Source organism: Aquila chrysaetos, chromosome 25 (genome assembly GCF_900496995.4).
Source record: "Aquila chrysaetos chrysaetos chromosome 25, bAquChr1.4, whole genome shotgun sequence".
NCBI lineage: Eukaryota > Metazoa > Chordata > Aves > Accipitriformes > Accipitridae > Aquila > Aquila chrysaetos.
In genome coordinates, this window is record NC_044028.1 from 2214893 (window position 1) to 2240750 (window position 25858).

At 49.2% G+C, this 25858-nt stretch overlaps 2 long non-coding RNA genes across 5 annotated transcripts; both read right to left on the reverse strand.

Moving 5' to 3' along the window:
* Window positions 1-25: 25 nt before the first annotated feature.
* On the reverse strand, window positions 26-11182 carry LOC115335612. Of its 2 annotated transcripts, XR_003921477.1 has the most exons (6): window positions 7762-11182; window positions 6327-7278; window positions 5960-6147; window positions 3900-4120; window positions 1226-1406; window positions 26-1079 (listed from the first exon to the last, which is right to left on the reverse strand). It is a non-coding gene; the product is annotated as an uncharacterized LOC115335612 (long non-coding RNA). The 2 variants fall into 2 exon arrangements; XR_003921476.2 differs by lacking the exons at window positions 26-1079; window positions 1226-1406 and adding an exon at window positions 1601-2152 and having other exon boundaries at window positions 6327-11182.
* A 199-nt stretch (window positions 11183-11381) lies between these two features.
* LOC115335611 lies at window positions 11382-20284 on the reverse strand. 3 transcript variants are annotated; one of them, XR_003921475.1, is made up of 3 exons: window positions 19164-20284; window positions 13189-18113; window positions 11382-12597 (listed from the first exon to the last, which is right to left on the reverse strand). It is a non-coding gene; the product is annotated as an uncharacterized LOC115335611 (long non-coding RNA). The 3 variants fall into 3 exon arrangements; XR_003921473.1 differs by having other exon boundaries at window positions 13189-17624; window positions 17871-20284; XR_003921474.1 differs by having other exon boundaries at window positions 13189-13348; window positions 15977-20284.
* Between the last annotated feature and the right edge of the window lie 5574 nt (window positions 20285-25858).

A 25858-nucleotide genomic window follows, 5' to 3' on the forward strand; every position in this document is an offset into this window, starting at 1 on the left:
ATGGGAAAAAGCAGATAGGGGACTTGCGAATAAAATAAGGACATTTTTCTGGTGTTCAGGGCAGCGGGTGTAATGTAGTATTTGTGGTTAAAAATTATCAGCAAAGCAACAGTATTACAGCACCTGGTAGGGAAGCATTTGAAGACCAGTTCTCAGGGAATTTTTCATTACTAGTAATTAGTTAATAGTTAAGGAAAAGCTAGCGGGTATTTTAACTTAAGCAGAAACTGCCATTAAATCATAAAAATGAGGTACGTTACTGGTATTGTTAATATTAAGAACTATTGAAACAGAACTCAGAATATGATCACCTTTTTCTGTAAGCAGCTGCACAGATTGCAACATGCTGCCCAAAATATTAATGCATTAAAAAAAAAAAGTCTTCCTGCAAATGAATATTTATTCCACGAATAATCCTTAATGTCTTCATAGCTTTCAACACATTTGGGCAAAATGTTTCAAGTTTCTGTGCTTACAATGAAAAATCTAAACCCGACACCTAAGTAGGTAGCCTGATTTCAGCTGTACAGAGCACTTTCAGTAGAGACATCATTTCCTTCATACAGTTGCCTCTGTAGCATGACAGCATTTTAGCAGCCTCGAGTAACTCAACACAGCAATTTAGGTGATGAAATGAAGGATTGAGATAGCAGGGAGAAATAATAAAGGCAGAACTGGCACTTGGCCAGAATAATTTTTCTAAAACTCCACTCTCATGCAGAAGTCCTGCGAGATGATCTTATGGCTAAATATGGTCAGAACTTCAGTGCTGCGCCTCATCCAAAACACAGCAACGCTGGTGTTTCCTCTCTTTCCAGATGAAGAGTTGGCGTCGGTGTCCTATTTTTAGTGGTGTGGGTGTAAAATATGTTGGTTAAGTTTCACATCGCCTGAGCTTGGCCTGTTCTGCCATGTTGGGTTTCGTGCCCAGACCTAGCAAAGCTCAAGGTCTGGGATTGACATCATAGGCTCCTGCTTCATGGTCTTTGTCTTGTAGGTCAGTCTTTTGCATTTGGGGTGAAGAGAGAACTCTCCTTGAGCCCATAGCTCAAATGTAACGCCCCATCCTGAGCCACAAGCTGCGTGAAGTAAGTAAAAAAAGGGAAAGAGCTTCCAGTGAACTCCCAGTCACAGTGAGAGGACCAGCGATTAGGCTGGCGTTCAATCCATTTCAACGGCCAGCAAAAGCTGGTCCATAAAGTGCTAGAAATGTCTCAAAACACACCTGGAAATGCAGATTCTTCTGCTCATGTTTCAGCACGAGAGCAACAGCTTTCCCATCACCTCACAGCACAGACTGCTTTGCCGTGTGCTTGCCTCTGCCCCTTTCTGTGCGAAGGAAGTGGGAACTCTGTACTGCTGTTTGCTGGGGCTTGGCGCAGAGCGAGGTCATGTTTGTCAGCTGCCTGGAATGGGAGTAGAGGTTCAGGAATAAAGAAGATAAGGGTATATTTGGAGATATCTAGTAACCTTGAAATAAAGGAGTGGAATATAGATAATAATTAGCTGCAGGCTGGAAGGTGAAACACTAAGGAAGGAATATGCAACACCATGTATCAGTAAAGCTGCTACCGGCTGCTAGGGCTGAGCCTGTCACTTCCCCACAGAGCCCTGTCACCCTCTTGGTTTATTTTACAAGGGAGAGGTGTGGAACGGTCCCAGACTGGACCCACATCAGTGCTTCTAGGAGGCCTGACAAGGAGCAGTCTGGACCAGGTCAGGGCATTAACTGGAGGCACAGAAGACTTCTGCTCCCTGGGAATGAGCAGCCGTGGGCTGGAGGAATGGGTTTCTATCCACCAGCTCCTGAAGTAGAAGGGGAATTTATCTCCGACTGCAACAGCCAAGCTGTAGAGCAAACAGACCATTAAAATGGCCATTCAAAAAAAATTTCACAACCCATTTATATTTACTGTTGCTTCATTCTGTTGAAAGTCAAAAGCCCATTTGTACCCGATGAAAGGCTTGCGATAGATCAATTGACTGGAAAAGGCTCTGAGGATTGAAACCTACAATTCCACATGGACAAGTGCTAATCCATCAGTCTGCTGAGCCCAACCAAGGTGCCGCAGGTCTTTCCACGCAGTCGAAGCTGACTCATGTCATGGCTCTTGTGCTCATTTGGCCCAAAAAAGGATGTTCAGTGCTGGAACTGTAAAAGAGATTCTTATAACTGAGCTTCTGGGAAAAGAGTTGTGGTCTTTTCTAGCTACCTTCAGCATCTCTGCAGATTCATTGCCTCTGTTAATGGGCAAACTTTCCATGGTGACATGAAGACGGGTTCCCCCCCCCGCTTTAATCTTTGAAGTGCCTCCTAGTGCATTGCAATGGGCTGACGAAGCGTCGTCTGCTCTATGGAATCAGCTCTGCTCAGGTTTCATAAGGAAACAGGACTTATGTGATTGTAACGTGCATATGATTGAATGACAGGCTCTGTTTGTACCCTGATGTTGCTGAGATTGGAGGAAACCATCCTTGTTCTCCAAAAACCAGGGTTCAAGAGGAGGGGTTGAAAAAAACCATGCCTACTGTGAAGGAAGAAAAAAATGCTAGCAGAGCAAGAAAAACTGGGTTAGCTCAGGGCCTGCTTTAGCAGCTCTCTACCTCTGTCTAAGTAAGAAACAAGTTTTTACTCAAACCCTGGTTTTGTGAGGAAATGAGATTTATGTGGTGATAGCCCGTGTGTGAGTGTATGTTTCCCCCACAGCCCCAAACCCTGGTAATTACTGAATTCTAGTGCCCATTTCAGCCAAATGGACAGCAGGTAGAAATCCCAAAGGTAACACATTCCTAAAAGTGTTGTGATGAGAGATGTGTGCATGTGAGAGACAGAAACCCTCCATTTATGCCTTCTCTGAATTCAACCATGATCAGAAAACTTCAAATCCAGGATGAGATGGGACAAAATTTCCCAAGCCATGGAAGACCCTTGGTAGCATTCATGCCTATGAGACACCAGAGAGCCCACCCAGCAGAAAATGCCTAAGAAGGGGACTCTGGGTGGCTGATCAGGCAGGAATTGCTCTGGGTGAGGTATTTGTCATGTCTTTTTTCCCACATGGCTTTTCTGGTGTCTAAGAAGGGGTGAAAGCCTGCATCAGCCCCAGTACAATTAGGTTTAAAAGTCCATCAACCATAAGGCACGAATCCATTGGAAACCAGGCTTCATTACTTCCAGTGCTAACAGGACAATGTGGGGTTTTTTAATGCTTGAGCAAAACCTGTTCATTTAGCTCTTTCCCCTTGTAATTTCTTTCCTTCCCCAAGACCAAGTAAAGTAGAAATTAGATGCCGTGAGAAAGACCGTTCTCAGGGTATTTCAGGCCCTGTAAAAATGGTCTGGTTTGTTGGCTTTTCAGGGGGACAACAGCCGGGCCAGGGCAGGAGAATCACAAGGACTCACCGGCGCTAATTCACCTTCGGCTATGAGCCAGCCTGCGTCCCGAGCGGGGGAGAGGAGAGGTGGAGATGCTCCCTACCTCGGCACAGCGGCAGCCAAGAGCTCTCAATTTAAGAAACAGATGAATATGAACCTTGTTGGAATGCCTTCAAAAATCTGCTAGCACTCTCCTCCCTGCCGAAAGCCGAATAAATCCCCTTCGTATTTCAGGCTCCTAGCGAGGCCCTGAAATATTATCAGTGCTCTTTGACACTCTACCTGCCCCTCATCCCACCTGGCTTTCTACAAAACACATTTCCTCTGCTTTCAGGAAAAAAAAAAAAAAAAAGAAAAAAAAAGTCAGGTTCATTCGAACCCTGACACTTCTCTAGCACTAGGGTGATCAAGTCTCCTCCATTTTATATTTGGTATTTTAATAGGGTTTCCTTTTAGACCTTTAATGAGTTTTTATTCCCCTTTGTATATCAGACGCTTCAGTCCGACCGACAGTTTTACTCACCCCATGTGGAGTAATATGAACAGTCAGGACAACCTTTTATTCCTGTGGCAAGGTTTGCTCTGCCAACATTTTTCTTTTGCTCGCAGTTGGGGGGATGTGTTTTGACCCTTTCCTCACCGCCGTTTCACCCATCTTCCAGCCTTTGAGCGAGGACGTTCCCCCTGGTGCAGAGGCAGGAACAAACCCAGCCCTGCTGTCCACATTCTCAAACACTTGCAGCTCTGTAGCAAGGAAAGAGGGAAAAAAAAAAAAACCAAACCAACCCAAAACAAAAACCAAAAGCAAATGTGGGAGCTTTGGCTCATCTGAACAGCTGAGTTTTGTTACCTCAGCCTGAGCCCAGACTTCCAGGACATTTTATGACAGTTTGCAGCAAGCGGGTCAGGCTGGGGGCTGTCCTCGTGCCTCCGGGGAGCTCATGGGCCCTGTAGGTTTGTGACTGCGCTGGGGAGTCTCACCGTTTGCACAACACGCACGGTGACAAGCGATCGGCTGGAGGACAGGCCAAGCTGTGACTCTGCCCCATTTATTTCTAACATATCCCAAGCCCAGCACAGAGAGAGAACAAATCTCATTCTGCAAGGCATGAGGTGCCCAGTCTCCTGGTCATGCTCAAAGACTAGCGGGAAAAGATGCATGCCCGAGCTGCTCGGGGGATGAGGTGGTCCCCGCTGGTCCTGGACTGAGTCAGGAGGCACCCAGATCCCATTTTCTTTAGCCACGGATGGCAAGAAGTCACTGATGCCACGCAGGAGGGTTGTTGCAGGACACTTGGCTGGAGTTATAAAGGATTATACACACCAGGTTAGGTGCTGCACAAATAAATAAATAGGTGTCAGTCTTGGCCCCCAGATCGTGCTGGACAAACAGTGATACGATGGGTGATGTGGGACGGGTGGAGCGCATGAAGTGGGGGGAAAAGGTAGAGCCACTGCGAGAAATTGAGAACCCAAATGGGCAGGTGGGTATGGAGCGAGCCCTTGCTCCAAGTGATCTTGGGGTATCGGCGTTCTCCAGCCACAGGGATTCATGGCAACATTTTTACAAAGCAAATTTTGGGGTAGAGAAGATTCATGTGCAAATTTGTGAACAGTTTTTTGGATGTTTTGTTCTGCATTTGGGAGCAGGGGACTATCTAGGTGCCTTCTGCTGTCTGCAAGGCAGGCAGAGTGGTTTTAGGCATTTCTGGTGCTTAATTACACAGGTCCAATGGAGTTGTATAATTTGAAAACATATGCCATTAAAGGTTACGTATTAAGCATGGTCTTGTTTTTTTGATGTTGCAGAAGGCTTATACTCATCTGCTGAGAATTAGGAGGTTATTATTCTGCGGAAGCTAATCCAAATTGCCTGTTATCCATAGGCAGAAAATTAAAGGAATATTTAAGCCCATTCCACAGATTACAAACTTGGTGGCATAGCTCTGCAACCAGTAGTATTAGTATCTTGCATTCGATAGTTGCCAATAATTTAAGTCAACTGTTTAACATCTGGCATTACTATATAATGTCTGGCTTAAGCTGTAACCTTTTTTCCCCCCGTGCTTTTAGAAAAGCTTTTTCTGCTCTGAGAGAATTTTGATCACTAAAGCCCTTCCCAGGACAGATTTATCCTGTGATTTAACATTTTGTGATGGAGTCTCATTTTGAATCAGTTGAGTAATTGGCAGTGACTTTGATATTAAACTGATTCATGATGTACATCCAGGCCCTTAAATAATTTAACATTATTGTCTTTATAATCGAAGCCCCTTTTTGCCCATTAAAAAGTATTGGAAACAGTCTAGTGATCCGCTTTGATTAAAACTAAAGTGCAGAGGATTGGTAATGATTAGAGATGGTCAGCCTTCCCCTCCCGGTCACCCTTGGCTGAAAGGCACTACTTGGCTCTGTGCAGCACCAAGCATGGGCTGACGGCCCTGGTGGTTCCCGGACAGCGTGCACGTTCAATACCCAGCAATAACTGAGGCTGCATGGCTCATGTGCAAGGGATTTGAACAGTCTCTGTCCAAGCAATGAACGGGAAAATACACCTATCATCCCACCAAGCACTGGCAATACCTTTTTGCTGGCCAAGCGGTGCAGTCCTGGTGTTGGTCTGGGAGCAAGGCGTACGGCCAAGGACAGCGTGCAGCAGAGCTGCAACCCTCACCGAGCCCGTCAGGTAGCCAGGACATCCTTCTCGTGACGGTGTCCGACAGACCTTGCCTCACTGTAGGGCCTCCTCCGTTCAGTCTTGGAAGAAAACACTGTGCAAAAAATAGTTTTGTTCTTTTTGGAAAGCTCTTAACTGCAATCGGTAAATCTGGGCAAGAAACGTAGAGATTGCATTAGAGGAGATCTACGGCTCTCATCACCACTGAGGGACTAACGTCGGGTGAACAAGGTGCTTTGGGTAAAAAGTAAATGTAACTGGGCCAAATCTCACCTCTTTTGAAACCAACACCACAGCTGCCGTTGCTGGAGCCCGGCTGTCACCCGGTGAGCCGATCCCCAGTGAAGCCCACTGGATGGACGGCTGCCGCGGGTCCCAAGCAATCCCACTGCCGCCACCCGGGAGAGGAAGGCTGGGCGCTGCGGAGCCTCGGCACGCCAAATTAAAAGCTGTCCATTTCACACTCCACTCTTCCCCGGCCTTTGGCAGGGGCTATGATATAACAGGTTTTGCATAGCTGCTAGACATCTTCCTAATAGTATCCCCTGTGAATTCTAAATTTCAGTCACAGCCTCTAAATTTTCATTAAGAGCAGTCACACAGAGAGAATGATGGATTAGATTTTATTGTTGGAAAATCTCCAGATAAAATTAAAGTGCTTCTTTCTTTTCTGAAACCTTTACCTTTCCCCTGTGGTGCCCTATAAATAAGGTATCAAATAATGTTTATCCTTTTGAATTCTGCAATCTTACATGTTTCATGCTTACTCCTGACCACTTTCCTGCTTCTTCAGAGATGTCACTCTTCAGTTAAAGCCCAGGAACAGACACGCTACCTCACAGACTTTGCTTTACTAGAAAGCAGCCTGACTTTGTGTCCCAGCAGCACATAGGAGACTTCACTTAAGTCCAGGTACATATTTGTAAATACAGTGTTGTCTCTTTACCTTTCCTGGAAGTCTTTCTTTCATTTCCTTACTCCTTCCTATCCAATTCCCTCTGTCCTTTCTTTTTTCCCTAGCTCTCCATCCTCTCTGCGTACATCTAATCTGTGCAGCTTGCAGACAGATGAGACACCGCTTCGGTATACACCACGATCACGGGGCCCGGGCTGAGGCACTTTCTGCTGGGAACCAGCCACTGCCTCCAATAGCCAAACCGTGATAAGTGGTATCCGCTCCCACTGCCCCTGGCCAGCAGATTTTTATAGCAGATGTTGTTTCTTCCTACAGTGAAAAGGAGAAAAAAAGTATCCTTTTAGGACAGAGGTCTTAAACAGTTTTAGATGCTTTTAGTCTTACTAAAGAAAGCAAGAGCCCTGCAGGCAGTTGGTAGGAAGTGTTCAAGAGCTGGTAATGCTGGCATGATTCATACTGGTGTCAGCTCGTTTAAATTAAATTCCACGGGGATTTATCCAGCAAAGGCTCCAAACAAGTTTTAGACAGCATCCCCCACCCCTCTCACTTCACAGCATCTTAAATTAATACAGTGCAGAGGCCAGGACTGTACCAAGACAAAAGGTTGGCCAAGAGAGGAGGTTTCTGGGCTCCCAAACAGAGGGAAGGGTCCCTGCTTCCCACCATGAGCGCAGGGAATCAACATACCCAGGGGAGAGAAAAAAGCAGTTCTCCTGCTGAAGTTAACACAAGTCATCACTGTCAGCGGGGGTCCCACACGGGGTCTCAGCCCTGGGGGATTACGTGACTTACTGTAGCTGGGGTCAAAGGATGTCCCTCATCTTCAGCAGGGCTGCAGCCAGCAGTAGCATTTCCCTCATCCCAGAAGGCTACGGCTGGCCCCACCAGCACCGCACAAGCGGGTCACTCCTGGGGCTCTTGCAAGCCAGCAATATATTGCATTTCCAGGCTGGCTGGAGCCTCAGAGCAGGGACAAGGCTCCCTTGCCAGCCTCCCAGGACCTCTCCCGCTGCTGTTTCCCTATGGCACAGGCTGTCATGATGGGCTGATGGGTCATTCCCACCATTTCAGTACATTTGCCTCCTGATTTACCCTGCTTGGGTAGGAAGATAACCCACACTACCAGAGAGCCAAGCCAGTTCCGTGTCTCAAAGGTCCTCCAACCGACATGGATCAGCCAGGGCTCAGCTCCCTCAGTGTCCTTCCTCTCTGCCCAGAGAAGGTGGAAGGACTTCCAAGAGGAACAACTTGCCCTTCTTCTCCTTATAATGCCTCCCACCAGAAGCATGCAAGGGAGCTATCAGCACAGGTGATCTGTGGATGTCAAGCTCATTAAAATCATTAGAGTTTGACAAATTTGCACCAGCTGGGCATCAGGCTCTTGGTTTTCACTCCAGTTTTGATTAGCCACCACTGACCTAGAGGCTGCTTAACACAGTAAGGACCCCAGGCTGAGCCTGCCGGCACCCGTGGCAGTTGTCCCTATAACTATTTTCCTTTGTAAAAAAATTTCTCAGAACTCTTCTCGCACCAGTGGAAAAATCATATATCGGCCGGGAAACAAACAGAAAAGGATCCGAGTCTCATCCTCTCTGCTGCATTTTAATGTCATCCCAAAGGAAGCGGCGCTGCCTTGGCCACTTGCAGAACTCGCCGAGTTTATTGGCTACTTTTATTGGTTTGTCTGTGCCACGTTTTGCAGTCAGTTGTGCCAAGAAAACACCGTGGCTTTCCAGAGACGAGGCCTCAGAGAGGCAGAGGTAAGCCCAGGAGAAGAGTGAAAAGCTGGAAAGAGGAACCTTGTAAATTTGGTACCAGCAAGGATGGAGGGGTGCCAAAGCTGACCGAAATCTGCCATGAAACGAATCAGATCGCAGCCTTCCCTTCCCTGTGCAGAAGTCACGACGCCCACAGCTGGGAGAGCGGCCAGTGTTATTTTTGGGCAAGATTTATGCAAGTTCCAAGCAGAGTCTCAGCGAAAAGGAAACGAGGGGGAGAGATGGAGGTTTCTTTTTAACAGAGATGTTGGAAACACATGGAAGTCATGAGCAAAGAGTTAGAGCACCTACTCTGGGGTTGAATACCTCTGGACTGGACAGACCGGGAACAGACCACCACAGACCAAACACGGCTGTTCCCCAATAGCTCATGAGCTGCAGCGACAGATCTGAGGAACAGCTAAACCAGGCTCCCCACCAGACCTGTCCCCAGGTCCTCCCCCTGCCCCAGGTCCCACTGCACGTGCTGGGTGCAGGATCACAAGGCCATGGTCCTAAATTGCAAATACGATTTAGCTGAGCAGAGGAGGCAAGATTGCTTTGGCCGCTTCCTAAAAGGCCAATCTCCACGGCCCCGCTGTGGGACGAGGGGAGAGCAAGGGGCACAGGGAAGCACAGGACCTTTAACTCCATTTTCATTTGGGAGGGAGGTGTTGACATTTTAAATGCCATGAATAATAGATAATTGGCAGTGTCTTCGATTCATGAAGTCACTGAAAAGCAAAAAACCCCCTTTTTCGATGCCTGTGGTAACGATCCAGTATTGGGTTATAAGTGACTCAAGCGAGGACCGTGCGATGGCAGGGCACGCTCGGAGCCGGGAAGCGTGCCCGTGGGCCAGCACGCTCGGCAGGGCGTTTCGCAAGGATCAGCTGGACGCCATCCTACCCTCGCGCTGCTGGTGAAGTCATCGTGGCTTTGCACCCCCCTCCTCGTCCCACTCCCGAGAGGACGGGGTAGAGCAGCTGTAGCTCAGCACGTCAGGCAAAAAATCATCGTCTTCTTGCCTGCCGCCTCTCTGGGGCCCCGATATCACAGGCACTCGGAGGAGAGGTTTGCTCTGCCCGGGCTGAGCTCTTCACCTCCTGACTTGTGCCAAGTACACACAGAGTCGAGCAGAGGAGCTGAGTCGAGAGCAGTTCCTCACCGGAGGGTTTTGCTTGTAGATGAACATGTGCAAGTAGGTCCTTCTGGCTGCTGATCACCCCGACATAGGATCACCAGAGGTACCACAGCTCCGGCACGCACTGCGAAGGTGGGATGTCTTACGATAAGAAGGAAGCACTTTGTTTTTACTACCTGGTTGTTCCCGGTGTTTTGCATCTGTTAGGCACATCACCTCTTAAAAAGAGGAGTGGACCAGCTGCTGCTCCCTGGAAATCATTACTGGAGTCTGTGTGGGTATGCACACCTCTGCATCCGCACGACTCTGCACATCAAAACTGCTTCATGCAGAGGCTCAGTTACTCTGAAACCATCCCATGCTTATGGAAAGAGACTCAAAGGTGAATTTCAGAGGCTTTGTCCACCGATCCTAGCACCTGGACCATCAGGATGGCAGCCTAGCCCGGTGTAGGTTCACCAACATCAATAAGATGTGGCTGCTGTTGACCCTGTCGTTGCAGCGCTGGACTGTGTACCCCATGCACCCTATCCATCATTAGCTTGGGTCCTCTGCCCGCCCGCACAACACCATGGCTAGAAAACCCCAAGGAAATGCCATCCCTACACAGGTTGGTGCTGGGAGCTGCAGGAGTCTTGTGGTCCCTTCTGGGAGCAGGACATGCAGGGTCACATCAAAAGCCCTAAGAAATTCAAACCCTGGGGATTATGGAGGAATCTGTACGCTGTTTTGCCAATATACCCTAATTTTCTCTTTCTCTGGCTAATTCTAATCTCAGGCACACTCAGATAAGCCTCAAGACATTACACTGAAAGAAACAGCTAGCTCAAAGGACACGTGTGGCCTTATCTTCTCCATGCATTCATTTCAATAAATCTGTTCTGAAGGTACTTTACATAAACACGTTGAAGGACAAACCCTGGCTCACCTCTAGGGAGTCTGTCTTATCAATGAAGTCTATAGGAGGCTTTTAACGGACTCACAAGGGCACTGGCATTGCCCTTAGGAAAATGCACTGAAAGTCGAAACCCCAGGATGCTATTCTACTTGCACTCTACCAAACTATTCCTCCTCCTGTGCTCAGTTTTCCTATTCATAAAACTTGAGTAATTAATACTGAGTAACTGCTGAGGGATTTTACAAGCCTCGGTGAAAGATCTGTTATTTACTGAAATGGGGAAGTTTAACTTGGAGAACATCACGTTAAAGCCATTGTGAGTGCAAAGCTTTAAGAACATTTTTATCAAATTGCAACTAAATGGTTTGCGGCAATAAGAAAGTTATCTTCAGGAAAAACCACCAAATTGAAGTTATTCCTAGGTTATTAGCTGGAGCGGATATATTGTTGGTTTAGTATCAAGATGTGTGTGAACAAAGACCAAAACTCAACCACGTATCCAAATATCAGTAAGAATAAATATCTTTACCAGGGAACTCATTATGGAATTTTGGAAAGAAAACCATTTTGAGGAAAACCATCCCAGAAATGTACTTCTAATTTTTTTTTTCTTCATCCAAAATAAGGTTCCGATTTTTACCAACAACAATAATGTTAAAAAAGATCTGGATTAACTCGAAAGCTATTTCACTTTCACTCCATTTCTTTTGCCCCTCCACAGGGAAATCCACAGTGCACAGTTTCCAAATGTTAATGAACAACAGTCCTTTCTCTGTACCTTTTAGGGCCTGATTCACCATGATCATCCATAAATATTACTTTAAAAACTTTCCTGAGGAACTCCCAGGGGCCATGAGAGCAGCCGATGTCAGGAAATGTCAGATATTTCTCCCTCTCCTCCTTGAGACGCTGGTAGCGTGGTTGGAAAAGAACAGATGCGTTAAATGCTCGGAGATTTACAGCACCCCCCACACACGGGAACCATAAAACGACAATTTGTTCAATTTCAAAAGCAGACCTCTGCCCGTTGCAGGACCTTTCATCACTGTTTATAAAGCTGGGCTTAAAAAGCCCCGGATCTTTTATGATAAAATGGACACAAAGTTCATTTTTCAACTGTTGCAATGCCTAAAAAATGGAGATGTGTGCAGGCGGAGGGGGGAAGGAGGCAGCCCCTCGCTGGCCAGATCCTGCCCTGGGCTTGCTGCTGTCCCTCTTTGGCATGGATGTATCCCAGATTGGGCAGGTTTAAGGTAACGGGGCCAGGAGGGGTTGGAAAGCCTGGTCTAGCAGATTGAATGCCATGCAAGGTCTGCTCCCAGATTCTCTGTGAGAACCTCAGGTGACCACCGATGGAGCTTGTACCCGTTCCCGACCTCCAGCGGGCACTGGGAAGATAAAAATCCACTCGTGACCGAGAAATGGTTTGGTGTCACAACATGACAGCGTCAGTCCAGTCTGTCAAAACCTGGCCTTGACGAAGGTCTTTGCACAAACAGCTGAAGACCAAAATCACTATCTTGCCTCTTGTTCTTGACCTAGTTCCCCCATCACCTCTGCATCTGGGATCAGCCTTCAGGTAGCTAGGATGCAACACCTCTTTCAAGAGCCTGACACGTCACCAGCCACACAGCAAAAGCAGATTTTGGCATTTGACGCAGGTGGTTTCACCTCCACAGAGCCTACGAGTGTTTAGTTTCGGCCTCAGACTCAAGGTGGCCCCAGACCAAAGCACTGGATCACTCCACATCCCTACCACAGACCGGTGATCTCTGCAGCGTTAATTTGGCTCCGAATGCTGAGCTGCGTCCTCCTCTGGCATCCCAGCCCTGGAAACCAAGTGAGGAGTGAAGCAACATTACCCACGTAATGGACGAATAAGAGCAGAGTTCTGCATTTATTGCTTAAGTAGTTTGAAGTGATTGTAATGCAGCCAGATTTATTTCTTATATACAGTGGTGGACTTATTAAACTTCCAAAGGAGCTCTTTAAGCTGTCATTTGGGGTTTAATTGCTGAATATAACTACCTGCTTCTAAAAGGCTGCTGTGGAACAGCACTCCATCCACACACCGACGTCTTCTGCTCAGAAGAAGATCCCCAAAAGCACGAAGGGTTAAAGCTTTGGCCTGCCTAGTCCAGTCCACCCCCTCCTCCCCCAGTTTGCCAATAGTAGAAAGGAAAGGATTAGAGGGGAGAGATTTATGGACTAGCCCATCACAGAGCCTCAGTTCGCACTTTGATGATGGGGGAACAGCCCTGCTCTAACAAAGGGGCTGTAAAGCATGCCCACCAGTAAACTATCTATTGGGGGGAGCCAAATCCCTCCTTGGATTATTAAGGGCTCTGCGAGTCCTTGGGAAGAAAGGCTGCACCTTTTTTATTGCCGCATTATTAATAAAGAGCTGGTGAAATACTTACTGCTGCTCCGTAAATCTTCCAAGGGCAGGAGTAGGTTGCACAGACATTTGGGCTGGAAGGAAACGGAGGGGCCATGGGGCTTGACCTACATCCCCCATCCCAACCGTGGCGAGTGTCTCTGGAGCGGGGATGCAGCAGGAGCCCAGCTCCGCTCCCGGGCCTGCGGGGGGAGGAGATCCGTGCCCTGAAGTCCCCCGAAACGTCCTCTGGCTGCTCCATCCCCAAGGTGCTCCAGCAGAAGCTGTGCCCGGAGAGGTCCCCAGCCTCGAGTCACAGCTGGGCTGGCTGGGCTGGCCCCACATGGCTGTTCCCACCAGCCCAGGGGTCTTTGAATCCGTCCCAAGGGCTGGGGAGCGACGGGGGCTGTGATGGATCCTGGAGATGCAAAGCTGCCTTGCCAAGGTCCCCCAAGAAACCAATACTGAATTCATAGCTATAATTTTTATCTAATCCCATGCAACTCTTAACATCTTCAGATGTAGTAACTCCTCAGGTTCACTGTAGCTCACCCAACAAGGAAGGACCAAATGACCTTTTAGAACATTTTTTCATCCTCCCGTAGTTTTCTTTAGCAGGGAGGGAGGAGTTAATGGAAAAACAGTAGTACTACATTTAAAGTGAGAGCTGGCAAAAAAAAAAAAGTCTGCTGGCACTACCCAGTCAACAAGCAACTGGTGTTGAGTACGGGCTCAAACCAAACTACCATCTATCAGATCTGGATTTACAGAGGAGTCTGAGAGGAGGGAATAGCTCGCACTGGTTACTATGCTCACAACACGAGACTGTTCCAGGCCAGACACCCAGGACCTGTGTCCCACGCAATGAAACGCATTTGCTCTCTCATGTATATATCCTATTCTGAAACAGCCATGAAAACCCTGCTTGCTTGAAGGCAACCACAGTAGCGGAGGGAGGACATCACCCATCCCCTTGCTCTGTCCAGGGCTCAGCTTCCCCCACGTTAGCACCTGTTTGGAACAAGCATCCCCCAAAAAGGCCAGAGTGCTGAGACCCGGAGGAGTTGGCTGTGCTTTAGAAAAAGCAAAAATAAACAAACCCTCATGACTACCAACAAAATCCAACCCACGACAACAAAAAAAAGTTTCCTTCCTAATTTCAGCTTCTGGTCATAAAATTTTACTTTCATGTAACAGCATGAAATCTGCACAACCGGAGCAGGGGTTTTTAATAAGAGGCAGAGGTTGATGTAATATCCGAGCCAAGGTGTTTTTATAAGCCAGAAGAAGAGAGACAGAAACACAGAAGGAAAATAATTTTCTTGAATTCCTTCCAGAAAGGCATTTTATTTAGATTTCCTTTAACCATGCTGAAGTTCTCCTTCGTCTTCTTGCATGGGTTTTCCCCCTTAAAAGCTGTCCCTCTTAACCTGTGCATTAATGCCAGCAAATCCAAGCCACTCATTTCTTTTTGCATCTCAGCCCTAATGCATTTCAAATGCATTAGGGGGAGGAACAGAGCAATTTTCAGCGTGCATTGGGCTCCGCCTTGCCCCAAAGCCCAAATCACCGTGGAGCCCAGCCTCAGAGGAAGGTGCTAGGTGTCTTGCACCCAGGATAATGCTCCTCTTCCAACACCCGTGAGGATGGAGGGCAAGTGCTTCCCCGTGTCCCAAACTATGAGGTTTGAGAAGAGAATAATGTCTGCTAAAGGGCCAGAAACAGCTCTCAGCTCAGTGAAAAATGACTTCCAAATGCCCCCTGCTCTGGGGATTTTATAAGGGAAGATGGATCTTTCTATCTGTTTTCCTTTCTTCTTCATTTTTCAACTCTTGACCTACACTGTGAACAGAAACCTCCCGGGTGTCAGCCTTCGGCAGAGGAAATGCTTCCTCCAGTTCATTTGTCTTCGGTGGTCTGTGCAGCTGAAGAGATGCATGTGGCCAAAGAGATGCTGTTCCCAACCCTGCCCATCCTGCCTCCGCCGCCCTGAGTGCCGGAGGGTTGGATTTGCAGCTCCGTTAGCAGGGATGGTACTGGCCATCCCTCACCTGGCCCTTTGCTCCGGGGAAAACAGGAGTGAGAGCAGCCTTGGCCCCACTTTTGGGCAGACACACAGCCCAAGACAAAGAGAGGCTCATCTGTTTAAAAAAATAAGAGGTTTTGGTATTTACCTGGGTGTGAAGGACCAGATCGTAGAGTTGGGAAGGGTATTGCTGGCCACTGCCTCCCAGACACCGTGGGTCCCGGGAGGGCTGCTCTGCTTAACTCATAGAGCAACCCCAGTTCAAAGCATCCCTTCTCTCAGGTCAGAGCATGACACGAGTCACAAATTTCAGACACAGATTTCAAATGCCTTAAACCCTGTGATTCCCAGCTCAAGGTTCAAGGGCAACATATTGCCACAAGATGTTCTTGCTTCCAGCATCGCTCATGGTCACTGGAAACCACCACGGCAGTAGACCCAACAGGGAAAGGATGGTGTAGTTTGCAGCACCCTGTTTGGAAGATAATCCAAGCTGGATGATTGGGAACCAGTGCCTAAAGGTTTCTGGATGAAGACATTTCTGCTTAGCTTGTTATTTATAATTAGGGTGGAAATAACTAAAATGGGAGGATCTGTATAATTGAGACCTATGGGAGGTTCTTTGTTGCATCTTAGACAGCCCCAAACACACATTGCCCTGGATGTTGTCCACCTCCAGGCACAGAGCAAGGCTGGAGCAAAAAGGAAGAGGAAGGAGGAGTGAAAAGGGGGGTGCCCAGGTGTCGTCCCCCCTCCCCAGCCTTTCCCCTGTCTTGGTTTGAACATGGGGCCCTTATTTTCTTACTGTTTTTCAGAGTGTCTCAAGCATGACCACGGATGGGGACCTCTCCCCGGTGTCCGGCAGAACTGTTCCATGCAGGCAGCCCAGGCGTTTTGCATGGCAAAGGGGAAGCGATTGATCTCCAGGAAAGCAATTTATCAGCAGCTGGTGACCTGCGGAGCTGAAACCCCGGCTGCACTTGTTCCTGGGCCATGCTGCGGAGCTAATGGCATAAGCAGGGGGAAGCACAGATGTGAGCAGCACAGCCACCGACAGCAAGATGGATGATCCCTCGGGACAGGGCTCATGCACCTTTGGCTGTCTGGTACACGTACAGCATGACTTTCAAACTGGGTGTGGAGAGGAAGAGGCTGGGGGCAGCAGTTCCCATCCTCACCCCGAATTACCTTCATGGGGAAACGGAGGTGAGGCTGGACCACATCCTTCAGGTCTGGCGCTTGGGCCAGCAGCTCTTGTCTCTCTTCAACTGGAAGATAAGCAGAAATGTCCTTGCAAGGTTTTCTGCTTTATGACAGTTGCTGAGAGGTTGTATGAGATGGGGCTTAGCAAAGGCCACAAAACGGATTTCCACATCCAGGAAAAGGAGGCTTCAGATGCAAATTTAGGGAGAGAGAGAGGCAGAATCCGTAGACCCTGTTACATTTTAGTGCCACGGCTTCTATCTTGGACTTTGCTGTCCATTTAAGAAGTAGGAGATTTTAGTCCCAAGTTTACAAGTTGGCCCTGTCTCCTTAGAAAAATAAAATTCAAGAAAAGAATTTTTATAGGACAATTTGTTGCTCTCCATGAAGGCTTGAGAAAGCCAAACGGCGTGGCCTGCAGGGCTGCAGCTCTGGTGTGGAAATGGATACGGCAGTGTCCTGCCTGCTCTCTCCTCTTTCAGCAAGAAGTTTCCCTTTGGTTTACAGCAGCCCATGCTCCAGGGGAAAAAACAACAACTGCCGCTGTTATTCTTTATGAAGGCAGCAAGAGGGCTGAATAAAAGAGGCTGCATCCAAAGCACAATATGAGATGAAAAAGACATCCAAGCTCCATGGCGCTAGATAAAACAAAGCACACACAAAAAGAATCAAATGCTGAAATATGTATTTCTTGTGGGTATGAATAGAACTGTCTATGTTTGCCTTGGAGACAGGGGGAAGGAGGCCAAACGGTTTAATCTCAGCAGGTATTGCTTTTCAGTACAGAGCCATCGAGCAATTTAAAGACCTCCTGCCAGGCCATTTCAGCAGTCGCACAGCCCCGCTCTCTCCGAGCTGCTCGGTGCTGGCCCGTGGAAAGGTCACCTCCACTCTGCAGCCCACGGACAGGTAGATCCTCGCACACCTCTTGCCCTACCACAGATGTTAGCAATAAGAAAAAGCCCCAACAAGTTCAAGGTAGCAAACCAGCCATCTCCATGAGCTTTATCCAGCCTTCGCCCTGCTCTCCCCAGCCTGGCTCCCATCACTGGGCCGTGCCAGACCATCTGGTGTGTCCTCACTTCTCTGAACTCGGGGACTTTGGACTGGAGGGTAGGCAACTGGGATTTGTTCTGGTGGGCTGGTAAAGCACCGGGGCTGGAGAGCAAATACCTGGTATCACTGGAGCACACCGATATCTCTAGGAGTCCCACGAGGACATGCAGGAACCAAGATCCACAGATTTATGTCTTCATAAAGCCACAAAACAAACACAAAAAAGAGCTGGGTTTTCACTCATGATAAAAGTTGATGTGGACATGATAAAAAAGATGAAATGCTCCTATTTAAAAAAAATAAATCAAATTTTTTCAAAATTATTTCCAGGCTTGGAAATCCAGTGGTGCTGCTACCATCCTGTTTTCTTCCTCCCTCCATCCCAGGGCTGTGCTTCAGCACGTTTCCCTTCACGTCTCTGATCTTGCCCCAGTACTCACCACGCACCCGGCACCAGAAGTGCTCGAGCACTTTCCAGGCAGGTGCACGCCGTGCCGGCACGGCCATGAAATCATATGGTGCTCTCGTCTGCTTAAAAGGCAGGAGGGACCCATCTGGCATGGTGTGATGAACGGGTCTGGAGGAGCAGGGCCAGGTCCCAGAGGCGATGAGTGAGCGCAGCTGATCATTCAAAGAGGTGAAGGCAGAAGGTCTCCAGGTGTGAGGGTGGGGGAGCAGGTGCCCTGCAAATGTTTTCCACATATTTGCTTGGAAACCGTGATGAGCTTATCTGAGAAGAGCCCTCCAGATGCCAAGTGTACCCCGCTGCTCACCGGCAGGTTGGGCACGTCAGTAACTCCGATATGGTGTGCCCTTGCAGAAAGCGTATAGTTGGATCAGTTCACCATCATTTGCATCTGCTTCCCTCACCCCACACCGTGTTACCATCTCCCCTGTCTCTGAGCAGCCCATCCACGTGCAGAAATTCAGTGCCTGACAGTGATGGAGAGCAGAAGCAGTTGATGAATGACATTAAGGGCGGGAGGAGGTGGGAGATGTTTCCTGGCTAATCTTTTCCTCCTGAGCGAGGCTAGACCTGCTCCAGCATCTCCTCTCCGGTGGTTTGGGCCAGCCTGTTACCCAAACTTGTTGCTCTTCATCTCTGTTGAGAAGCCAGGTGGTCTGAGGAGCACCCCCATCCTCCCCGGGCATGTTGCCTCCAGTACCACCCACCGGTTCCCTCATGCTCTGAGGCTGAAAATATGGTTTTAATAATGTGTCCATAAATCATTCTGTCCGTAGCAGCTGACATAAGCAGTGGTGCTGGGAATAGGCCCAACTTCCCAGGTGCGGGAAAGCCTACACAGTCAACCCCAGTGCTGGTGCTGTCAACGGTGGCCCCCGTCAGCCCATGGCATGAAGGTGGCCACCAACGAGACCCAAGGGCAGCGGTCACCACTGGGTGCGACCCACTGTCCAGGGGAGCAAGGGTGGGATTCAGGGCCCTAAACAGAGGTATCTGTCTGGTGCCACGTGAGATGCTGTGGGGTCTCAGGGCAAACCATGGGGCTGCCAGGATCTACGGGACACCTGAGCCTGCTGGAAGAGCAGCTGGAGGCCAGGTGAGGTCCTGCAAGGCACCTAAATGGCACCAGGCATCTACCTTCAAGTACCCAAAATGTGCCCAAGGTCTTGACGTGGGACCTGGGTCTTGGCGGTGGCATCAGCTATTAATACCACATGAGGATCACCCTGCAGTGAATCTACCTGTGCATCCCCAGCCATCGACAGACCTGTGCTCACAGGTGTCCGGGAAGGGTCAGCGCTGCTATAATCCCTCTTCCACAGGCGAGGAACTGGAGTACACAGAGATGAAGCAACCCAGCCATGTTCCTGGGGGTCTGGGCTGTCTGAGGTCTGCCACCGAGCACTGCACTGACAGCGTCTGCACCTTGGACACGTCTTCTCTCCTTCTGCAAGACTGCGGGACAATCCTGCTTTCTCAGCAGCAGTGAGAGCCACCGCGGAGATGCTGGTTAGCAGAGATGGCACGTGCTATCTCCAGTGGCAGCAGATATCACTTAAGGCTGCCTAAAAAGAAATGTCATGTCAAAACAACTACATCAACATGCATTTTTTACAGCTCTCCCTAGATTTTTGTCACGGATTCCCCCAACGGAGTCACGCTGGCCTCTGACAGATACAGGATATGTCTCGTGACAGATTGGTTGTTTTAAAGGTATCCTGTTCTCCAGCTCTAATAATTTGGGAAGCTCATTTGCAGCCTTGAAAGCTGTTAGCCAGCAATTCTCCGAGTCTGCACAGAGTTTGCAGCCTGTCAGGCTCCCCTGTCCCTGAGCATCCATCACTCTCACACTTCCACTTAACTCCTGCACTGACACTGAAATAACAAGCGAGATCCTGCACCGGTGCAAAGCAAGTACCCCCAGCTGTACATCAGGACAGTTCCTCAGCAAATAAACTGCTTGGGATGACTTTTTTCCTGATCTCACGATGGATGATTTCAGATTTTGAGCATGGGTTGGGTTCAGGGCAAGGGCTGCTATGAAGAGCAACACCCCATCACTGCTGCCCAGACCTTCCCATTCACCCTGTTCTTTCCATCACCTCCTTGCTCTCAGCAATGATGAGACTTCCTAGCAAGAAAAGTAAAAGAAAAAAAAAAAAAATCACAGAAAAGACGTATGACGTATACCTGTGCCCCAGTTTTGGAGCACAAGGCCTGTTTGCTGCCTGTACAGACATTTGAAGGGAAGAAATCATTCCCAGATCGAAGGCTTTGACTCTTCTCAGCCTGTTTCTTTGTCTCTGGCATTCAGAGGAGTGACGGGAAAAGCAGCTGGCCGGGCGCGGGGTCTTCGCAGTGGGACTTCGCCTGATATCAAGGCAACAAGAGGGGTTTTCACCTGATGCTGGAAACAATGCCATCCATAGAAGCCCACATTGTTACCTTGACATTTGGAAGCAATTACCTGCATGTTATGTAAAACTTTTATTAAACGACTGGAGAAATTCGGTAATGTGTTAATCATTGGTTGAATGACATCTGCTTAATACCAGAGATTTTTGAACTGCAGGAGAAGGGTTCAGCAGTTCAGAATGATTACCAAAACATATTGCTCCTTTTTTCGTTCTCCTACGTGTTAATTTTTCAGATTTATTATCTTAGGCTCCTGCGTCTAGTATTTTCACTACATGTCAACATCTGTTATATCTCTGCATTTCGCAGCTCTTTAGTCTTTGCCCCATGAAGCCTTAGGCACTCGGATGAGAGACGCAGCCAGCTCTAACCCAGGGCTTATGCAATTTTCCAAACTAATCCAAAGGACAATTACCAGGGAAATTTGGCTTGCGGAGGCATTTCTGGCATCAAAAAAGACATCGGTAGATGGACTCAAACCCAAAGAAACCAGGCAAGTTTAGAGACAAACTTGGCTGTCAGGAGAAGACTTGGAAAGTCTGGGACACTGCGAGTCTGCTGCTCTCTGGGAAACATGTGTTGGGTGGAAATGTGTCATGGAAAGATGCTCGGTTTGTTCCCGCTCCTTTTATTCGCTCATGCAGACCTGGAGTCATTCTGTTCATATGGCAAGCCATAAAATCCTCCAGGGACGCTCATCCTTTCAAAACGCAGAGCAAGGAAAGAAGAGATGTTCTGCACAAGCCATTGCGGCCAAGGGGCTCTGGTAGTGCGTGCGGTGCAGACACGTCCACGGAGATCTGGGGCTCCAGGCTGGGCACAAGCCGGCACCTGGGCAGAGGTGGGGGACTGGGCACTGCCCATCATAAACTCACAGTCTGTTAGGGCGAGGATTCATCCTGCTTTCTCCTTTTTTTTGGGGGAAGGGTCAGCGCCAACATTTCTCTGCTGGTAAAACCTTTGCCCTCGCCCCTCGTTCCTGTCTCCCCTTGGGACTGCTTTTGCTGGCAGATGGATAACAAAGTCCCCGTCGAAGCAGAGGTCTGCGGTGATGGTGCAGGCAGGAGCCCTGCTGCCCGCCGCCTTGGAAAGGCAGCTCTTACCCCACGGGAAACCAGCCGGCAGGTTCTCCATGGGGCATCTCTGCCGGGGGCAAGCCGGGGTCCCGTTAGCTCCTGCGGTCAAGGTGCTGAGCGGCATCAGCCTGGGGCTGGAGAGAAGAAGCATCCTTGGAGCGCTGGGATTCCTCCCGGCTGTGCAGGCGGACATTCCCATGGTCTCCCAGCGACGGAGGCTCCCGTACGGGTATTCCCTTTGCTGGGTGAAAGCCGGTGGCCCCGAGGGGCAGCGCATTGCCCCGCACCCCAGGGACCAGCGCCCGGGGCAGCTGGATGGGTGCACAAACAGGCAGCTGCCTGACAGCCAGCAAAACCTCTCCTAAAGCCATCAGGAGAAATACAGAACATCCCGTCAGGCTTGTATTGGGCTTAAATTGCGCACCGGCACTGCACGACGAATTTCGTCCTGTATATATTCAATATCTGGTTAACCCGGAGCAGCTCAGCCCAGGCCAGCCGAGTGCGGGAGGTTGCTGCAGGATGGGTTTGGGAGCGGTGGGAAGCAAAGTGCAGCCGTCCCTCTCGGGGCATCGGTCGACGGAGCTGTGATAGAGAAGGTTCACCCTAACATGACTTAATAGAAAATCTTTTTCAGGTAATTTCCATGCACTGCCCTGGATCATATTCCAGAAGAAACTCGCACTGTACACAAGCCAAATGCTTTCTACTCCCAACCGTCAAGCCCCGTTTCTAATTTATGCTTTTTTTATTATTTTCTTCCCTCACCCGTGATCTGCCTCCCCTCCCCAATAAAAATTACAGCTTCCATTTATCATTTTTCTGAGGGTTGCTATAAATTCAGCTATGCCCCATCTCTCCTGCTTAACGTAACACAAACTTTCTGCCCACCTCCCTTTGTAGGTTGTGTTATTTCTGTAACCTTACACATCTCCTTTCCGCATCCTCTTTTGAGAGGGGAGAAAAGTAAAAACTAAAATAACCCCCCCATCTTTAAAGGCCATCTCCAAAACCGCAGAATGGCTGGTATTACATACAAATAAAACTTGCAGTTTTTAATGGGGGAACTTCCTGTTTGTTTTTTTTTTTTTTTTTTTTTTTTTTTAATAAAATGCTTTCAGTAATTAGCAACAGCTTGGACAGGCAGGCAGTGACACTTGCTGTGACACTTGCTGGCCTCTGGGCCCACGGGACCAGGGGTCACTTCAGGAGGGCTCCTGCCATTTGCTCCCAAGCCATTTTGCAGATTTAACTCACGGAAGGTTTGCGCTGTTTTTTTGGAAGAACAGGGAGAAACGTGCGTCCGATGCTCTGGTTCCCATTGCTGCAGTACCATGAGCCTGAAAACACTTATTCCTTCTAAATTCCTGCCCGGAGTAATTAAAAGAAATCATAAAAATGTGGGAATGGCTGTATTTCCCCCAGGCTCGTGGTCCGGTATCCATCCTCTGACGGTGGCCAGCGTGCTTCAGAGGGAAGCGGAGACGACCCCCTGCCTGGGGCCGTTCTGGGATGAGCTTCTCCACGGGGAACTTCTGCCTCCCTTCGAGCAGAGCCTGGCTCAAGTTTATGCTGAGAGTTGGCCAGGAACCATTCCCGCTCTCTGAAAACTGCTGATGGAAACAAAAGATTTTCCTGCTTGTTGCGTTTCGTCAAAAAAAATCCTCCTTTTTCTCCATCTCGGAGCACAACTTTTCAAAAGTTTTTCCATGAATAGGAGAAAAAGGTCAAATACAGAGCAGTCGGTACCCGGCACGGGAGTTTTCAGGCCTGGTTTCGAGGAGGAAAACAAGGAATTTTTGCAGAAGTTCACAGCAAGCTTCTTCCAAGCCTGAGCACAAGGAGGGAAGAAGATTAATGCCGACATGAAAATGTAACCAATGGGCAAGAATTTTTGGAAGACTCTACTTCAGTCTTTCTTTTTAAATCCAACGCTTAAAGATGCTGCTCTTTACTTAAACATGATTTTAAAGCGCTAAGCTCTGGCAGTAGTTCTCCTACTGCACAAATGTGTGACCTTGGATGACACCGATCTGCCAAAAAAGAAGGAAAAAAAAGGTGTTGCTGATATTTATTTATTTTATACTCCGATTCCTCATTCATCATCAGGTAAATTTGCTCTTGGCAGCACCGGCAACTTCCTCAAACGCAGCCAAGGTGACCACTAAAATTAGCATCAAATCCCAATAACACTTTACATCATGTACACGTTATTTTTCACTGGACATAAATTGTGAGGTGTTTCGCTTTTGTTTTGAATCCCCAGGGGATCAGGTCATTACTCCGGGCATCGGTCCATGCCGGGGACGGAACCGGCTGATGCAACCAACTCCAAATGTAGAAGTTAAATTTTTTGTTTCACTGGAGAAATTTTCTCAGTCCTTGCCAAGATGAATTACTAAAATGTCTGAAGAAACAGCACTGACCGAGACCTCAGACAGTAAAACACAATTTTCATCCTCTCTCATAAATTTTTTGCTTAATGAAAAGTCCTTGAGGAGCACATTTCTCTGTCAGAGCCAAGGAAAATAAACGTGTGCGTGGTTAAACAGCGCCGATAGCCGTGAACGCTAACGACCCTGCCCGTGTCCTGGTGTTACTAAACATCTGCATCTATATCCCTCCTGGAGACCTCCCCGCCTCCGTCATCCCCAGGTAGGAGAGCCGAGGGATGCTCTGGCAAAGGGACTGACTTACTTTCTGCATCATGCTCGTGCCACGCCGGGAGCGTTCAGTCCTCACTTCCAGACTGCTTTAATAGAGAGCTAGGCAGAAATCGCAGACTTTTCCTCAGCAGAATATAACGCTGTTTGGCTGAGGCTGTTGTGAAAGCCCCGCAGTCAGCAGGATGGTGCAGACTCGGGTGGCCGTGGGTGCCTGGTGGTCCCGGACAGACGGCCACAGCCCTTCTTATCCCCAGCTGAGATTTTGAGCTAGAGAAGTGAAGCAAGGCAGGTAGTGCTAGTGGGAGGTGTAACTAATTAAATGCTCGTAAAGGTGTAGCATCATCCAGGGATGCTCACAGGTCACCGGGCCAGTGTCCTAGTAACCCTGAGTTCGGAGAGGCTGAGGGTGAGGGCAGGTAATGGGGCACCCCGTGGTGCCCGAGCCCAAAGAAGGGGGGTCATGACTTGCTCCACGACTGTGCAGGATCTGGTACGCTGCAGACCTCACCCGCCTCGTCCTCCTTGTCCTCTGTGGAAGCTGCAGGCACAAGAGCAGGGAAAAAAAACCATCGGCAATGGGCAGATGGAAGTTCCCTGCAGGGGTGGCCGGCAGGGATAACACCCGAGACCGACACTCCCCGACATCTCCAGGCATCATCCAGAACGATGTATGATCCCCATCCTTCCTGAGCCATGGTGGGACCTCCTGGGGAAGACCAGAGACCTTGGGGTGTCATGCCCAGGGACATGAAGCCTGAGACGGGGTAGGATCGCTACCTACAAACACTGATGAGCAGGAAAGAGCTGGTTAAACTCCAGCATTGCCATGAGAAGACAGGAGGAAAACACTGCCCATGAATATGCTTAGGCTGGAAAGTAGAAGAGGGTTTCTAAACTTCTACAGAGAGGCCTCCTGAGAGAGCTGGAAAGAGCAGAAACCTTAATGGAATTTAAAATGTGCCGTGATTGATTTGTGAAGAGGATCGTGGCAAAGGTCTGATGTGAGGAGCTGGGGAATCCCACCCGGTCCCCCGTACTTCTCGTGTGCCAGCCAGCAGCCCTCCTCCTCTCTGCACCCACCACCAGCACCCCATGGGCAGGACGGGCTCTTCTCAGCTCTTCCCTCATCAGGTTCAAGACCAGCCAAATGTGTCCCGCTGGCTTCCTGGGTGCTTCTCCACCTGCGAACCCGTCCCTGGCCACTTCTCCTTGTCCCTCCACCCTGAAACCAGCCTGGCAGGAGCAGCCCTGCGTGCCCGTCGTGGTCTCAGAGATCACCGAAGGTCCTTACCTGCATGAGGGCTGGTGGGACCCAACACCCTGAGGAGAGAGATGGGGAGACAGGAGCCGTGTCCTTATTACTGGTGGGGCTGGACGCTGGCATCCAAAAAAGGCATCTCCCACCCGTCCTGAGCCGCTTGATCTCTGTGTGGGCTCAGCCCGGTCTCCACTGGTGCAGCATTTCAGCGCTTCGCCGGTGATGTCCCTGTCCGTGAAGACCACCCTCCCTCTCCCTGAAAGGCAAAGGAGGGACAGGAGGGGAGGATAGGAGCACCAAAGTGTCAAAAGCAACTGGAGGGGCCGCATCGGTGGGCAGGACCGCCCACGGTGCCAGGCTTGCCCGCGGTGCCGTGCCTGCACCCCAGGGCAGCCCCACGCAAAAGCCCCGAGCGCCCAGAGCAGCCCCAAAACATCAGAGCCCATCACCGGGGCTGGGGGTCCCCAGCGGGTGCCTTGAGCCGGGCAGAAACACCAGTGCTGGCTGCAGCGGGGTCAGGGCTGCACCCAGCAGCGGGAGGGCGAAA